Below are 14,078 nucleotides of genomic sequence, written 5' to 3'. Positions count from 1 at the left end.
CTCAGATAAATTATATTAATTTTTATAACATAACATTATACGTAAAATAAAGTATTCTTAGAAACTATTAGATTCAAACAAGAATTAGAAAAATTTTTTCTCAACTAGAATTAGAGACTGTAAAAAAGCAATATCCTTAAGATGTGATAACATTAGTAAATATTATTTTCTATAGTTTTGTTAAATTTATTAGGAATTTGTTCTAAAAACTGTTCGATTAACACAAGGAAATTAATATTTTTGTAACTGTTCTTAAAGCCTGTCAAAATCATTTCGTAAGAACATAGAAACTTTATTCAATGATGTTTAATTTAAGTAATTTTATTTTTCATAAATTTAATCATAATAATTCTGCTTACATGGTTTGGTAAAAATAAATTATTAATATATAAAGAAAAATCATATTCATTTCGTTTTACATTTTTAATAATAAAGATTAAGTTTTAACAGCATAACAAAAAGTGTTTTAAATAATTATAAAAGTTTATTCAGTGCTACAGTTTTGCTGCACTAAAAAAGCAAATAATTCACAGCTTTAGTACTAAAGATTTAATTTTAATACGTTTAAGTAATGTGTGTCAAACAAAAGTGTTTTTTTTACCCATAATATATGACACTGATGACTGTAGAATAATCAACCACAAAAAATTAAAAAATATAAGGAGTATACAGAACTTTTTATGCTAACGCTACAAGATTACAAGTCTAACACAGTCAGCTAGACTATTAGTTTTAGACCTAGATTTATCGGGCATGAGACACAAATATCTCCATAATCTTTTTTTTGAATTAACTGACTTATTCAATTGTTAGTTTCAATTTTTTAGAACATTGTATACATCTATAACAGACTGAGAATTTTTTGTTTAATGTATGATGGCTTGAAAAGGTTTACATAAGGTCAAAATATCATTTCTCTGCTTTTTCAAGGAAAACTCTTGAATGTGAGATTATTTCAAATAAAACAAGAACTCTATTTTCTTTAAGAATCTAAAAATATATGTGACAAGGAATTTCGATTTTTATTTTTATTACAAGCAGTATGAAAAACATTCTTAGGGCAGAACAGTGATGCGCAAACTATCTTTAACACATATATTATACATCACACAACTTTTACAGCTGGTGCTTCATACGAATATTCACCGCTTCCATTAATGAAATTATTTTTTATGTTTATACATATAGGTGTATTTAAAGGGAGTAGTAAAGCAGGTACCTACAATGTTTTTAGTAAAAACAATTGAAAAATTTGAGTCTGTGAACAAAAACACAGTGTTTGATCAATACCTCTTGAAAATTATTATTGTCGCTGTCATGAGTCTTGTATCTTTATGAACAGTACCTTTAAAATTGTTACATATGAATATAAATATGTATGTATTTATTTTGTGTAGTTGTATTAAAAAGGTCTCAATCCCATTACATTTCAGCACACTAAAGTGAGACAACTTACACAATTTTTAAATAATATGAATAATTAAAAAGCATTACTTGTTGATGGTATTTTTGTTGTAAAAATAAGTTTTGTGTTTTCAAAAGTACAAAACTAAATAAACTTAACATGAATATTTTTTAAACTTTTTTGTTTTGCTATTTTAATTCAACATGCATTAATAAGAAAGCAAAGTAAACCCTACGTGACAATTCTTCAATATATTTTACAATTTCTTTTTAAAAAAAACGATGAAAAGAGAATTATTATTATTAAAATAATAAAAAATACAATAACTCAAACAAAACTATATAAAATGACATTTAATGATGTTATTATGTCTTTAAGATGATGCTTTATTACAGTCTCTTATTCGAGTTGAGAAAAAATTTTCCTAATTTTTGTTCAAATCTGATAGTTTAAAAAAAAACTTTGTTTCATGTATAAACTTATGTTGTAAGAATTTATGTAATTTATCCATGTACTGTTAAAATAAGTAAAATATATTATCTTCTATACTATAAAATATATACTATCCTCCTAGTATTCGATACCCAGATTAATGTGTTAAGGATGAAAAGGTTATTTACAACTTTGTTGTGATAATAACAATAAATATATTAGACCCTATCGGAAATTGGCAATCGTATCAAAATGAAAGAAAAAGTAAACATGTGTGATAATATGCTGTGACCCATAAGAAAATGTAAGAAGATGTAAAGAACTATTATTCTCATGGAATTTAGACGATTTTTTCATTTTATTATGCTGGGTTACGTTTTCTTACATTTTCCTTACATTTTGATATGGTTTACCACATACTATCACACTAATAATTTTTCATTATAATTACTCAACATTTTTTCGTTAAAAATAATTTTTATTTAAAAATGTTTAAAAATGCTACTAAAAGTCATTAATTATAACACAATATAAAACAGTGTAATAAACTGCCTTTTTAGAATTATAATAGGAAACGTAACGAGTCGTGAGTTGTAGTCAACTGTAAGTAAATGTAACAACACGTAATAAACTGTAACTGTGGTACAAAATCTAACCAAACCTTACATTATATCACAGAAACTTACGGTTTGTTAAGTTTTCTAACATTATGTTTGTCCGTTGGGGCACTTTTAAATATAGACTAATTTGTCTCTTGGAATGAAAAGTATATGTAAGGTATAAGTAAAATCCGTGAACGAAAAGTAGTTGTAAAATCAATTACTAGATTTATTGTTGACGAACGTGTTAAGAGACACATGAAACAATATAAAATGTACGTTTATAAGATGTTAATTATCAATTAGGTAACCAATGTGGTAAATATTATTCACGAATTAATAAAATACTAAACATAAGTCTTAGATGTACCTCATAAGGATGTAAATTCTTTTCCGTCTAATCCACTCTGGCCAAGCGGGTAAAACACTCGACTACGAGACCTCCGGACCAGGCTCAAATCACCTAACTAGAGCAAAGAGATGCTTTTTTTTTACTTCTTATATTAGCTTTTTAACAGCTTTTAAGCAGAAACAATTTAAAATAACGTGGGTTACAATTTATACTTTTTTATTTTTTCGTTGCTTAAAATCTTGCTTAATATTGTGTAGGATATCATGTAAACTATCGTGCAAGAAGTCTTACACGATATCCTATAAGATTTTGTGTAGGATATGTTGTAAGATATCGTGTAGGATATCTTGCCCGATATCGTGCAGAAATTTTGTTACGGGCGTACCATCCAGAACTAAAACCTGTCACGGAAGTTCCTCATGATTGTCTGTATGTACCACCGTCAAAAGTATAACAGTATGTAATTATGGCAAAGGAACAAGGGAAAAGGAGGAAATATTTATTATGTATCATGCGGACCTGGTTAAAATCAGACTGTTTTCTAAAGAATATATTCACTTTCACTAAAAATTTTTATTACGTTGCCGTTGGGATAGACTCACTTCCCGAGGATAAGTCTTGCTAGAATTTCATTATGAGTGGTAGTATTTCACATGACATTCCTGAAGTGTTCGACAAGGTGACTTTAAACTTTATTATCTATAACCTAAATGCCGACCATTTTTATTCCTTGCCTCTCCTTTTTTGCCAACTATGAAAAGTTTCCAACGTTTATTCTTTTATCTTAGTTAAACAGTATATCAAGCTCTTCAATAAGTGATGAAGAACTAAACTACATAACACTTTGGTAGGTAAGAATATTAAAATTTACTCTAATTTATCAATGGGTAAATATTAAATGCGAGTAATTGGATTTATCGACATTTCCTATCTAATACGATATTCCCAAGGCAACTCGACTTTGTCAGTTATGACTACCATTCGTAGAAAATTGTCATACGCAGCAATTAAAAAAAAGTGCCACCTCAACCAGGACTTGAACCTGGAACTCCTTTCTTACCAGGAAAGTGCGTTACCAATTTTGCCATTGAGGTCTCGGTGACTTCTTTTCTCAATTGCTACATTTTATACTTTTTAGGCGATTTTTCAGTCCAACGCCTTGTTCATACGGTATGTAAAAATATTAGAATTTACTCTAATTTATCAATGGGTAAGTATTAAATGCGAGCAATTGAAAAATCGCTGTTATCCTACTTGGAATATGCATCGGTTATGATCAGATACATGTGACCTTCGATCGGTCCACAAAAATCAAGATGTATGCGCTCATTCGGACCCGACGGCCATTCACATACATGTCATTCTGCACGTCTTGGGTTATGAGCAAACCGTGTGCACAACCCGCAAGCCTTAGCCACGATTTCAATTTCAGCATTAATGTTGGGGCACCACAAGTATGAACGAGCTAGGCTCTTCATTTTTGAAACCCCCCAGTGGCTCGCGTGCAACTCATGTAACATCATTTGTTTCAAGATATTTGGGATGATGATGCGATGTTTCCACATGATGCATCCATTTACTAAGGTTAACTCACATTGTCTTATTTCAAACGTGCTCAACTTCTCATCAATCACCCGTGGCCAACCATAGCGCAGAAAAAAGTAAACTTGAGTCAACACCGGGTCTTTCGCAGTCTCATCTCGAATTATATTAATATCAATCGGCTTACAATCAGTTACAAAGTTAAGATAAATATACTTTTCTTTCTCGGTTTTGTGAGTATCTTTGAACTTATCAATCAAAACGCATGACACACTATCGGCTGGTCCGTTGTTTTCATCTTTGATGTATCTTATTTTAAAATCATAGCTTCCTCTAAATCTTTAAAATTAGAGCTTCCCGATCTAGCTGAAAGTAATTTCTCTCCACTCACGACAATATCTTTGACGCGAACGCTATAGGCCTTTCGCTACCATCCTTGTAACAGTGTGACAACACGGCACCCACGCCTTTCGGCAATGCATCACAAGTAATTTTGACGGGTCGCCGTGTACTGTAGTGTGCTAAGACCGCAGGAAAAATAACCGAATTTTTAGCGTCTTAGAATGCTTTTTCTCGCTCCTCTGTCCACTCCCATTTGACATCACTTTTCAACAACTCGTACAATGGAGCTACAATATTCTAAAAGTTTTTGATAAATTTTGAGTAGTAGCTGATCATGCCAAAAAAAGACTTTAATTCGGATTGTGAATTAGGCTTTTTGTGTCAGATATCGCCTTGGTTTTTGAGGGGCTCGTTTTGATTTCATGAGCTGACAGCTCGAAACCTAAGAAATGAATGGACTCTCGTGCAAGTTCACATTTATCTCGACGTCATATTAAATTACTTTCCCACAATCGTCTTAAAACCTCACGCAATCTCGCGTCATGCTCTTCTTTCATGGCTGCACACAGAGCGTGCTGAACTGTCGATGAGGGCAGTCGTTGTGTGTAGCAAACAACACTGTAGTATTTAATAAAACTATTTCTGATTTAAGCTACTACTTCATTTACTGTGTTATTCCCAGACTTCCCAGGGTTACAACATTTTTTACGTTGTTTAGTAGCTGTAGTTGAACGATGCGTGTATATACAATAGGCATCGTTTAATGATTTTTGTGCATGGCAGATGCAAAAAATGAAATAAAATACTGCCTATGGAACTGCCACAGATTATAAAACAACTAGGCAACACAAGCCATTGACCATACTACATTATTATTGTGACGAAGCAATTCACAACAGACATGTTTCGTAATGTGCAAATTATGCGAATTAGGCCCTAGAGGTATAACGCAGTCAGTTCAATACTGCACAGTGACAGCAAACTGCAGCTAACAGTAAATAAACATTAAACCATCTTTATCTCTAATAATAAGCTAATAACTACTGTCATTTAACCATACAATCAGAATACTAGGTACAGCCATTTTATACAGCCGTTTAAGAGGGATAGTCTTGGCCATGAAAGATTTCTCTTAAAATATAGATTTTTTGAACATGAACATTCTTGTTATTTTTACTGCACCTATACCATTTGTCAAACATTAGTGGCCTGTACGCGTGTACCATTTTTTGGTATCTGCATAGAAACCTATGGTTTTACGAGTTGTGACAACATGGCTTACATTTAAAGCAATCTTCTTCTATTGACAATTTTACTGTATGACCATGTATGCAACAAAGTATCAACATCTTTAGGTTTAAATTTTGTACAGGTCTGGGTTGAAAAAATTTTCCGATATTTTATACAGTTTTAATATTATACGGTCTGCTAAATAAATTCCACTTTTAATAGAATGCATATAATGTGTACTAATTCATCTCGTATCTGTAACATTCAACAAAAAGCAAGTGCACCAAAACTATCAACATGCATGGAGATCATATGAAATTTGTTGCAGGTATATGCAAGGATTACTTATTTTTTAGATGTGAAAGGGACAAGAAGGAGACTATTAAGTTTATAGTCAAGGAGGGTACAATAGTATAGACAAACCCAATAAGAGATACTTGAAAAAATGTAAAATGATAAAAGTATTAACGAATACATACGTTTGATTCCTATTAAAAAAAAATTAAAGTACATATTCCATTAAAATGAATAAATTTAGTATATTATTTTATAAACAAATGGTATTTTCGATGCTGAAACTGATTTAAGCAATATTTGTAGTATTGAATAACTGTTAGCAAAATGAACTCCCAGAACTCCCAAGGATAGCATAAATATTGTAATATGAGCAGTTCCGTATGATTTAAGAAGATTTTATTTCAGGTTCATCACAGTTAGTGGGGCAAAACTCGAGAGCGGTGAGGGGGAAGCGAGCATGTGGCAGCGCCAGCAATTGTTTTGCACACATTTGTATACCTATACATAGGCATTTGATACTGTTTTTTTTATTTTATTGCAGAAATAACTTGTCGATCCTACTGAAAATTCAGTACATCATCAGTTTTATAATATTGTGTCATGCAAAAAAAATTGGACAAATTTTTCAGACCATTTTCTTTTAAATTCCATTTTTCTGTGATTTCTCTATAAGGTTACGTGTTTAATTTAAGTATTATCAACATTTAATATCTAAGGAACGGTGTTGTGAAATAGTCTCAAATTCTACATGTGACTTTCTAACATCATCACGAGCATCCTATAAAAATTTCATGAAGATCCTTTAGAAAACGCTTTGTGTGATAAACGTACTTGAGTCATTTGACTCCAATTCTTTAGAGAAGTCGTATTTTCAAAATGAACCATATTTTCTTCTAGAGAGACTTCTATGGCTTTGCACGTTAAGGACTCGCAATTTTTTGCATAAGTCAGACTAATTATTCTTAAGGTAAGTGTTTGTAAGACCCATGCCATTTAGTTAGTGTGTTTTTTTTAAGAACATGTTTTTTTTAACTTGAGGAATTTCTCACGCAAAATCTATGGGGCTTAACTATACACATCCCAATTGGGCTTTTGTTCAAAATGTGCCAAAGAATCAGATTGGACTTTTTTTGTTAATAAACAACTTATTTTATTGTTGTTAATATAAAATGTTTATGAAGAAAAAAAGGGCCATTTGTCGGACTTCTGACCAAAAAATTTAGATTCAGCAGAAAAAAATACATCGAAATAGCCTTACAGAAGTCGTGAACATACTTGGGGTTACGGGACGGACCTAGCCCTCTAAGTATAAGTAAAAAAATACCCTTCTATTGAACTATTTTATATTAGCACAGCTAGTTCAAGTTGACTGAGGTTAAATTTAAAATATTAGTAAAAACTGTAAAAAAAACCCGTGAGGACTATTTCACTACAAAAACTCATTTATTATACCATCGATACACCGATACACACATACACATATAAATACATGCACAAATACATGCATACAAACGTAAAAGTGAATTTAAAAAAATGATGTGAGAACTAATCCACCATTTTGTATCGATGGCAATATAGAATTTCAATTCTTAACTCACAGGTTACTGAATTCTAATTGTCATCCTCAGTTAGTTTCTTCCAATCTCGTGTGTGTTGCAAAGTTAATAGTAATCTGATAATTTTTTCAGCCACTATATTAAATTTTGAGTTATGACACACAGCTTGTTATACACTACTCGTCATGACCTTTCATTTTATGTCTATGTTTATGAGGTTGTACCAAAAAGTTGATCCACCAGTGTATGTTGGCTGCCATATTGGATCTTAAATAATTGTATGGAGCTTATTCTTTAGAACTTGTTGTCCCCTTACAGTTCATGTATTTATTTATTGTATTTATTTACTAAAATGGATTGTTAAAGTAAGAAGATAGTACTTTTAAGCTATTTAATTTCACTTCAAATTCCCCAAAGCGCAGGCATTCACAATCAAAATTGGGAGTTTCCGTTGTCAAAACTTGTAATTTCTCGCACTATGGGGACTTGTCTTTTTTCACCGTAACGATACTTGCAATTTACAAAGTCGAAAAAAAATTACTCGTATGGACCATATTATTCAACGCTAAATTCTTCGAAATGCACTAATTTCACCATGGAAATCTTTCATGGTTGGAACTTCTATTTTTTGACACTAACGATACTTCCAATTATTGAATGCAAAAAAAACATTGATTTTTTAGCCATTTTAATTAACATAAGATCTCTTGAACCCCACAAATTTCGCAATAAAAATTGATGTCTTTTGTAGTAAAGACTTATCTTGTTTCGCTCTAATGGCATATGTATTTTTCAAAGTTAAAATAAAATAAATATATTTCTGCACCATATGTATCAATTATTAGTTCCTCAAAGTGCATAAATTTTCCAATCAAAATAAATTTTCGATAGTCAGGACTTATACTTACTTGCAGTTGTGGTATTTGTATTTTTCTTACACCAGCGGAACTAGTACTCGTTGTTCGAGCACAGAACTTATATTTTTTGCCATCAAAAATTCTCCAAAGGTCTCAGTTTCCAAGTATCATATCCACTGCAAATGTCTCAAAATGCATAGTTTTAGTGTCAGAGAAAAATTTTTTTCGTCTAGACTTGTATTTCTCCACACTTTAATGGGACTAGTATACTTTTTCAATGCACAAAAATTATAACTTTTAGTACCAAAAATTGTCTAAATACCTTATTTTCACCTGTCTTATTCGACTATACGTTTTCCAAAACGCATATTTTTTATAATAGGAAATATAATTCTTTTTCTTGGGTCTTGTATTTTTTCGCACTGATAAGACTTGTAGTTTTTTACACAGTCAAACAATAAACTGACGATTTGGCATAAAAAATTAGCTGATGTATCAGCTGATAAGTCAGCTGTTTTTTTCAGCAGTATCGAGTTGTGAGTCTAGGGGGGTGGGGGTGGAAGTAACCCAAAACTTTTTACGCATGAAAATTGAGAATAAAAATACGTATGTAAAACGTATTGTTGTAATGTAAGACTAGAAAAGTGACCATGAAAGTTCTTACGAAATGCAACAGTGTGGTTTTCAAAGAGATTTCCACTATAACCGACACTTCAGTACAAATCGTTGAATATTTGATACTTGGTTAAAATTTCTGCGTTAGATCGAGGCTGAGCTCGACATATCTTTCTTTCCCCCTTTCTTCCTCTTCTTTTGCTCCTCGTAAGGCCACGTTTTCATATTAATCTAAATGACCTACTCTCACACATATGCCAAGTACCGGAGCTAAGGCTTCGGAACACACGTATAAGGAAAGACCGAATAAGACAAAGACCCAAAAACTAGTCTACATCTCCTTTTCTCTTTATGCGACGACATCGCCTGATAAAACTTAATCATTATTTTCTATCCTTTTCTCCTTCTGTGTCTTAACAATTTGTAAATAAGCCGATGCTCATGCCAGGTTGTTGATTCACACATCAACCAGCATTCATGAAAAAAGACTTGACAACACACTACACTTCTACCACTTTCTTTCCGTAACACTTACAATACCCAGAGACACCAAGTCGAAACATAACGTAAACTATAATACGACCTAATTTCAATAAGCAAATACTGGGGCCAGTATCGTTAACATACAATATTCTTAAGCAAGTAAGTCAATGGTCAGGCCAGCTTGGTAAAATACCGAGAGCAGTAACCAGACTAGTATACACAACCTGTAGAATCTGGACTATCATTTCGATTTAAATTATATCCAGCCACCCAGATCTTTCTTCGAGAGCCACTTTGTACCCCCTTTTTTTTCTTTTTATTCCAATAATAAAAGTAAGTAATAATACTTTTAAAGTTAATTTCTATTACATCCCCCAAAAGTTTTTTTTTTCGCGTAAAACCCACTATTGCGAGCCGTTCCATCCGGATATTATCAGCCAAGCAGGTGGTGCAAGGAATATTTTAATTCACAAAATTATTTTAAAGGAAACATTGCTAAGTTGTGTGCCAGCTGGTACAAATTCCAAGGGCCAAGCAACTAGCCTCTATCAAGTAACGCTAAGTTGTATGCCGGTTGCTCTGAATGCCGATGGCCAGGCAACTAGCCATTATGAAGTAACGCTACGTTGTGTGCTGTTGGAGTGAATGCCGATGGCCAGGCAAGTAGCCATTATCAAGTAACGCTAAGCTATGTGCTGGTTGGTGTTAATGCCGACGGCCAAGCAGCTAGCTCTTAGTTAGCCAACCCAATTTTTACAACTATACGTTGTGCGTCGCTAGTAAAATATCGGCAACCAGACGACTATAGACTCCTTAAAAGAGAACCAAGTTACGATTCCCAAATAAACGGCCAGTTACGTGCCATGGGTGTAAATACCGTTGGCCAAGTAGCTAACCTAGCTAACCCTTCTACAATCATCTACCCTGTTCCTACCCCAGTGCTTCGTCTTCAACCCTTGCTGTCATGTCCCTAGGCTATTGAGTGGAAGCTTGGGCCTAAACGCAAAATTTACTCCTACGCCATTTTCAACGTAACACCTGCTTATTGATAAAAAAATGAATGTTATAATGGCTTAACTGTAGCAGAAAACGTAAGTACTTAAGCATGTATGTCCTGGGACATGGCAGAAAAGCTTATTTTATTCCTAGTAGGAACTTTTGAGTGTGAATTTGAGATTGAGAAGTGATATTTTGACTGTATTTTCCTAATTATCTTATTGAGGATCAAGATATCAGCGTTAAATTTTATTTTTTAATATTTGATACTTTTAACGTAGCTTCACGCACATTCAACATTTAATTTTAATCTCTTCTAGTAGCTTGAGCTCTCGACACGAAATTGGTCACTTACGGCAGAATCACCTTTATAAATACTTCATCCACGAATGATATGTATATGTAACGTTACGTTAAATAACATCTTGCTCCAACATTATTTAAATATTTCAGGTATTATTTATTGGGTACGATATTATCCTGTAGTACCATGTAACAGTAAAAATAACTCAGATTAATTTGTTAACCTTTAGGAAATTAATGATTCAATACTGCCAGTGAAGCCTAAACAATATTTATGAACAAACTAAAACTTGACCTTTTAATAAATATCTATCTTTACTTAGCAAGACTAGTAATTTATATTTTAAAAAAACAGTTGATTGTAACTCTATCAAGGCAGTAGAAATGTTCTAACTCAACAGGCAGGCAGGTGTTTGTCACTGATTTTCAATAAACTCGGCATGCGAGTAGAGTATGAAAAAATATAAGATACGTGTTATTTTTGGCACCTCCGCTCAAACATCTATAGGGTTATCAATTAGTTGGGAAATAGGTTCAGTTGTCAAATAATAGACGCCCTTGATATTAATACTTAGTATGTTATACATAGGGTTTAGTAGAAAGTAGTGGTGTATACAGAAAGCGAGGCTCGTGACTCCGATGCCTCTACCAGAGTTCGTCGGGTCGATCTTAAACACTCTGGCATCTCGTTGTCTATCGCAGAGACTATACACACACACACACACACACACACACACACACACACACACACTCACAATAAAAATAGGAACGCACATGCGCAACTTTATATAGGGATCTGTCTCTATTTTCTGACTATCGCTTGCTTAATTCAAACTACAACCTATGTTACATGGTGGCAGGTTTTAGTTCTACCGAAATCTAAGTAAGCTGTCAGTACGTATGCTTACAATAAAGAATGTTTCATCTACAGCGTACGTAATTGCTTAAGTAGATCATCTGATGATCAATAAATATTTCATTATCTCCCGAAAAATCCACGATTATAGTGCTGGCATATAAAAATAATGCAACTAAAATATTTTATGAAATCATTAGTTATAAGATCAGCGAATACAAACATATCTGATTTACTTGCGTATCATCTTCCTGAGTTACTTCACAGTACTAAATGAGTTTGCATTCAAAAAATTGTTACCTTCTAATAATTTCTACATATTTCTTCACCTCCATTATTAATTAAACCAGTAATTTGTATTAAATAACTCATTTTGACTATTTTTCCGGGCTATAACAAAAAACTGATACCTGGTGTCAGAAGTCAGTTCTACTGAAATCCAATGAATGCGCTACTTGTCGGTTAACACGACGAATCCATCCATGTCAATCAGTTTTTTATATTAACGAGTGGTTTACTACATTATAATACCATTTTTACACTTATTACTATGTACCAACATCACAGTGACTATTAATGTAGGACTATTTTTGTACTGTAGGTGTATTTCTTTCTTACAATACGATTTAAATGTGTTTCAGATGCACGCAGTTAACTTTTAATTATAAAAACTTGCATTTAATAAGCTCTCAATCACTGACTAAAAGGACTTACACCTGTATAATGGTACATTAATTACGTCACTAAGGCAAACTACTAACACGAGCACACGAAAGGCAGGTGGTTGTTGTATGTTTGTGCCCTACTCACGTACATTGTTTTTATACACCGAGGGTGCCAAGCGCTACTTTGCGCCCGTAGGAACCTTTTACGTCCAGTAAAGCACTTCCTCCAGTGTCAAAGTATTTTTCTGCCCGTGGACTTAAAGTGATAAGAAAAGCACCAAGTGTCCGAAGGGCGCAGTGGCCCATAGCAGGAAAGTTTATATTTAATCTTGTTTGAATATCAGTTATGACAGCATTACAAAGATGACCTTCGGATGCCAACAGAGTCTTTTTAAAGCTTGTACTATTCAATAAATTATTATTGTTCACTCATTCATAATGTGCTAAGAATGGGCTAAGGCCAAACAAAAAAAAAAATAAATGAATAAATAAAAACGAGAAAATAATGGATACATTCATTAATAGATCATTATGAAGAACCTATCATTTTGATAATAATTGCGTACGATAGTTAATTTTTTTGAAACATGTATCTTTCATATCAAAGTACATCTGCACCTTTGAGTTAGCTCAATACTCTTGTTATTTTATTAAATGCCCGTCTTCTAGAGTATTATTCAGTTTGATTTTTTTAGACCTAGTGGCATTAAATATCAATTTTGTGTATTTGGCAATTTTTGTACAGCGATGTAGTTAGTCATGTTGCAATACTACACAGCGAAAATACTTGGATCTTCACCCATCAGGTTTCTCAGCTTTTTCTAGATCAGCGTCAGGTATTAATTTATTGCCTCAACTTACATGTAAATTTATTAAATCTTATTCTTTTACTGATGACTGAAGATACAAGATACCAAAGAAGAACTTAAAGTGGGCTGCAGCTCAGCAAATAGCAGGGCCCAACATACTTTTAAAGCTCGTGAATATTAAGTATTAATATTGTGTTAGTTTCAAAGGCTTACATTGTAAATTTAAACTTTATAAGCTTAAACTATTTCTCCTTATTTGCAGGGATTTTCACGTATTATGTTTGCGGATCCATAGTTTTAAAGATGTTTGCACCTGTATCCACTGAGTACATACACGAGGTTAAAGGGGAGGGCCGATGGCGCCACTAGTCGCTTAAAGATAGTATTTTATACGATGTGGGGATAAAAATACCAATGTCAGCCACTAGAATTTTTTTTTTCATAAGATTTATCATGGGCTTTGGAGGCAAAATGATAGCAGGAATGGTCGTACACCTAGTCTATGCAACTATAATTTAATAATATGCTTATGGATTACCCTATGTAAAGATAACTTGTCAAGTAAAATCACTTACTTGGCTAAAATATGGACAAGCGAGTTGGCCAGCTTAACTTAAAGGGCGCTAGGAGAAAGAGCTTCGCCAATCAATGTGATTAGAGTATTTCAGCACAGAAAGTATATACGTATTTGCCGTGCTATAGAAGAGATATATACAAATCAGAACGCGCGGTGGCTCAG

The sequence above is a fragment of the Copidosoma floridanum genome, unplaced genomic scaffold, assembly GCF_036245765.1.
Source record: "Copidosoma floridanum isolate Cflo_tuat_1 unplaced genomic scaffold, Cflo_Japanese_pri ptg000016l, whole genome shotgun sequence".
In the NCBI taxonomy this organism is placed as follows: domain Eukaryota; kingdom Metazoa; phylum Arthropoda; class Insecta; order Hymenoptera; family Encyrtidae; genus Copidosoma; species Copidosoma floridanum.
This window is presented reverse-complemented; position numbering follows the sequence as displayed.